This window comes from Lipotes vexillifer, unplaced genomic scaffold (genome assembly GCF_000442215.2).
Source record: "Lipotes vexillifer unplaced genomic scaffold, Lipotes_vexillifer_v1.1 scaffold2225, whole genome shotgun sequence".
NCBI lineage: Eukaryota > Metazoa > Chordata > Mammalia > Artiodactyla > Lipotidae > Lipotes > Lipotes vexillifer.
In genome coordinates this window covers 263,511-268,751 of record NW_006798684.1, presented here as the reverse complement: position 1 = coordinate 268,751, position 5,241 = coordinate 263,511, and positions in this window count along the sequence as shown.

The window sequence follows — 5,241 nt, the reverse complement described above, 5'->3', positions numbered from 1 at the left end:
TTAGATGTAGATACAGTCCCCAGGAAAGGACCTGAGATGGTGAGAGGAGTTGTTATCCTTATCCTTCTCTGGGACCCCAGGTCTGTCATCCAGCCATTCCTCTGCCCTCGGTTGCTGGCTTGGGCTCATCTCACCTCACAGTCCCACCCGACCCTTAAGTTTGCTGTAGGGGTCTGGAGCTTGCAGCCCCGAACCAAGCCCCTCTCTTGGTCCTCAGGCCAGCCTGGATGTAGATGGTAAGGAAGGGGACGCAGAGACTAGGATGGCTACACATCTGACCTGTGAGTATCCACCTAAGTGTTCCAGTCTGTTGGGTGAAGGCTTTGGCTTGGTGTGAACTCTCGAGAGAGCCTAGGTAGTGTTTGACAGTCTCTGTGGTGGCCGAGGTACAGAGGACTGCTACACCGGAGGTCCTGGTGCCGAGGGTGAGAGGTAAGGGAGGTGCATGTGGCTCACTTCAGCTTTACCTCTGCTGATGAGCGCAGAGTGAACACACCCTAACGCCAGATTGAGACCCTGGAGCCGGGGAGAGGAGGTGTGCTAATCCACCCCTACTCACCCCCAGTGTCGGCAGACCCACTACCTCTTTAGGACAGGCACCTGGGCCAGGCTCTGGGGTAGAGGTCCTAGGTGCGTGTGTTGCAGGAGTCTGGAATTGCCCACATTGGAAGAGGCCACATTCCCTTCAGCTCCAGGCCCCAGGCCCATTTGTGCCTGCCTGGTGGGGCTTTCAGGGAAACAGATGCTCCCAGCTTGGCAGGCAGGAGCCGGGGAGGGGTATGGCAGAAATTTCAGCTCAGAAGCTGGGCTAGAGCAGGGCTTGGGGTGAGCTGGGCCCCTGTACCCATGTATGTGTAACAAGGGTCAAAGGGCCTGGGTGCCTTGGTGTTCCTGGGTTCCCAGCTGAGCACTGATCCCGCCAGGGACAAGCTGCCCTGATGACTGTGCAGCTGTTACTGAGGGAGCTACTGCTTCCTGGACTGCAGATGACCCATTACCTTCATAAATGTGTGATATTTGTGTGCCCAGTGTAGTTGCAGACATTACTCAATGTGTGGCTACCTAGGGACAGGGTTAGAGTTAGGACTATGCTTGGAACAGCACTGACATAGTGGTTACGGATTGGAGGTAGGTAGTGGTAAGCATAGGGCTGGAATCACGGTGATGTTAAAGTAGGATTTGGAATTGCGTTTATGGTTCCTGTTGATAAGAGCTAGTGCATCTTGTAGATCTCACCTATAGTAGCTAGAGAATCTGCTTATCTACATGGTGAGAATTGAAAGGTTCTATAAAAGTCTGCTTTCTTCTCCAGCACTCTGAAGTGTGGGTGGAATAGGGGTGTCCTATCTGAGTTGATCTGGCACCATTTCCCTGTTAAAAAAGAAATGACAGGCCCAAAATGGAGTCACTTATGCTAAAAGGAAGACTTAATACCTGACCTTATTGAAGTTACAGCCTTCTCCAAGAATGTAATCCAAACTGATCAGTGTGGAAATTTCTGGTCTGCACCAGTGAGGTAATCCTTTCCATCCCCCAAAGGAAGATGAGGTAACCTGGCACATAGATCTCCTTCATCCCCTATAGATAGATTACCTAACCCTGAAATAATCTTTTTTTGTTTTTGACTTCCTTGTCATACTCTTAAAAACCTCTCTTTTTCTATAGCCTTTTAGAGCTCCCCTCTACTTGCTAAACTGTTCAATAAAGCTAACTCGATCTTTAAAAAAAAAAAGGAGCTAGTGCATCTTAGATTAGGATTGTGTTAGCGTTGGAGTAGGGTACTGTTTGAGTTTAAAATTGGGATCAAAATGGGTCAAGGAGATAAATTTTGTGTTGGGGGTCAGTTTTAAGCTTCTGAGATAGTCTGGAGAGGGACTTAACCTTATGCGTATTGTGTGATATTGATCTGGTTTAGATGAGAGGTTTTGGTCATTTTCTGGCCTTCTGCACTTGAGAGTTATAAATGGCCATATGATCCCTGAAGCTGCGATCGACTAGAGGGCCGTAGGCATCTAGCTCCTGGGGAGAGGGAACATTGCAGTTTTCTATCCTGAACTTACCTGGCCATGTAAACATCTTTTGGGTAACACCCACCAGCATTACCTTTATGAGGGACAGTTATTCTGAGGGTCTCACTTGAAGGACTGGTTTTAGAGTTGTTTGTGAATGGGGTTGGAGTTGAGGTTAGGGTTAGGGTTGAAAGGCATGGACTGCAGTTGAAGTTTGGGGTAGAGCGACACATGTGGTCATGCCCTGTATCAAGGGCTCCTTCCTGACGAGTCAGGAGCTGGTTCTTCAGTTTCCTGAGGGGGATTTTGACAGAGTAGGTCTGTCTGGTTTACTCTTCCTTTAGATTCTGTTTCTGCTGCATCAGAGAGACTGAGGGTCAGGAGCCTGCAGTAAACTGGGGACACTCCTGGGGGTAGGGATGGGAGTGTAGGTGAAGGACGGGGCTGCTGAAGAGGGCAGGGGACTGACTTGCTGACCGTGGCGTCCTTTGAAAGCACACAGCCAAGTTGTTGAGCCCACAGGTGTGCGCGTGGATCCAAAACTGTCCTTATTAAAGGACAGGCAATGGGACAGAAATTACAAACCAGAGTTTAGAGGTGGATAAACAGGCTTGGCCTGAGGTGGCCTAGAATTTTTATCAGGGAGAAAGGCTGGGAAGGATGGATTGGGAATGCATTTGTGTTTGTGGGCCTGCAAGATGGGCTGTGTCTTTCTGCATGTGTGTGGTGCCAGAGTCTGCTGGGGCATGTCTGACTCAGGGTATTCATGAGTCCACGTAGGTGTGTTTCCTGAACATGTCTCTGGGTGCTCTGAGTTAGCTTCTGAGTGGAACTGTTGACTTTATGTCCTCCTGTGTATGTGTCTGTGTGGCTGGGTGTCTGTACGCATGTGTCTTTGTGTGTGAGACTCTGCTCTAGCCTCTCACTTTCCCCTGACCCTCTCTCCTGATGCGCCCCAGCTGCCAGCACTATTTACTGCAAGAGATTGGCTTCCTTTCCCTTCCCACTGTCTGCATTCCCATGTGTCCGGCTGCCTGCCCAGGGCCCTGCCCCTGAGGCCTCTGTGTGGGGCTTGACCTTGGGAATGATACACTCTGGAAAGCCCCCGATATGCTCTTTGCCCGGCTGTGGACCCAGAGAAGTTACAGTGGAGGAGGGGGACAAGGCGGGAAAGCGGGGGCAGTTGGCAGCATGCACCCCTCCTTCTGGAAACAGAGATCTCCTTCAGGCCCCCTCTTTCCTCCCCACGCTCTCATCCAGATCAAGTATTCAGTGTCCTGGCCTCACTGTCTTTGCGCATGGGAATGGACAGTCCTCCACAAGCCCCGTTAGGCATCTGGTCCTCTGCGTCCCCCAGCACCTTACAGGCCTGCCTTGTGCTCATTCCTCACATCCCCACCCACACTCACGGCTGTCCTCCCTTATTTCCTGTCCCTGCCGTAGACACAGGAACCACTCTTGTCCTTCATTCTGTGACAGCCCAGGCCTGTGCCGTGGAGCAGGTGGAGCAGCAGGCTTTGGATGAATGGTGAGGAGCAGAGGCTCAGCCCCTCTCACAGGTGCAGGAAGCAGCAGCGCCTTGGGGTGCGCATCCTGTGGTTGTTGCCCTCCCTGCGTGGGCTGCGGTGAGGAGGTACAGTAACAAAGCAGCCACGGTCCCTGTTTGCTGGGACTTGATGTTTAACAAGAGAAATGATTTTGTGGAGAAGCCATTCTCCCGCACTGCAGGTACTCGGTTGCCTGAAATGCTCTCTGCAGAGCCCAGGAGAAGGACTCCAGAAGGTCAGAGCCATTCGCCACGGCAGTATGGTATCTCAGAGGGCAGAGGCAAACTCCAAAGTTCCCAAGCAAGCATTGCTTTATCCCTAGCATCTACCAGCAATTCTGGAGTAGTGAGTACCTGATTTTGTGCCCTGCTGTGAGAGTTTTCATTCTGATTTTACTTCTTGAGCCGAGGGGGAGCTGGAAGGTGGGGCTTGTGCTAGGGTTATAGGATGGGATGAGCAAGGCTTCATCCTTCTATAACATCCTGCATGAATCATAGGCTCTGACCCTGTCTTCTCTCAGCTCTTGATTTTGCTGAGAACTGAGAATCCTGAAGGTCTTGGTTCCAGCTCAACTCTCTGCCCCTAGCCCTTTGTTGCAAAACTTGGCATAAGCCAATGCTGGCACGTGGCAGGTGGGATACATGGGAAGGACCCACTCCACCTAAGCCAGGATGTGTGCACATTAACCTCAGCTTCCCACGTGACGCTGCTGTGACCCTTCTGAGTCAATTCCCTTCATTCCTGGCCTCCCCCTCCTCTCCTCGCTCTGTGGCTCTCTGCCCAGCTCTCACCAGGCACGGAGGATGTGCCTGCCACAGGACCCCCTATGATCTTTGGGGATGCTTTAGGAAAATACTGGAGGGTGTGGCTCAGCAGGCCTGGGCCTTGTGCCTCCTCACGTTGGGGGGCCACAGCAGGGCCTGAAGTCCCATCTGTTAGGCACAGAATCACCCTTCAGAGGAGGGACACAGTCATGCTTCTTTGCATCCTGGCTTTTCTGCATCCTGCTAGCAGGACACATTGTGCTAAGTGCTGGGTCCTATCAGAGGAAGAGTCCTGCCCCACCTCCTGGTTTGACGGTATGTTGAACCATCCTGGATTTCCTTAGGAATCGGTGAGGCAGGGGCATCCCACAGTCCCCCATACCACACCACGAGGAAGCTACAGCACTTCCTGCCCTTACTGCAGCTTTTGGCTCCTCTGTGGTAGGTCAGAAGGTGGAAATGCAGACGTGCCACCTTCTGAGAGAAATGAGGTGTCCAAAACAGAGGTCCCTTCCATCCACTCAGGGCAGCCTCTTTGTCTTTCTGCTTCCCAGTTCTCTCCTCCTACCCTCAGACATCCCCAGTCTCTGGATGGACACTAGGATGCCACACCTGCCCTTTTTCTCAGTCTCAAGCCCCACCCTCTTCATGCTGTGTGCATCTAGAGCTTTTTCTGACATCTCTCCCCCTATATTCCAAGAACACCCTCTTCACACATGTGATCACCAACTTCAACTATTTTTTTTTTGCCCACCTGGGCTCACATGCTGCTACTGACTTATTAGGCCCTAAAAAAACCTCTTGCTATGGTAACTTCCAGCATTCCTCTTCATCTCTGGGTTTGGCTCTCTGTATCAGCCCTCCCCCCAGCCACGATCCTTCCCAGTTCCTCATTCACCCCTTTAGGTATTTGCCCTGTTC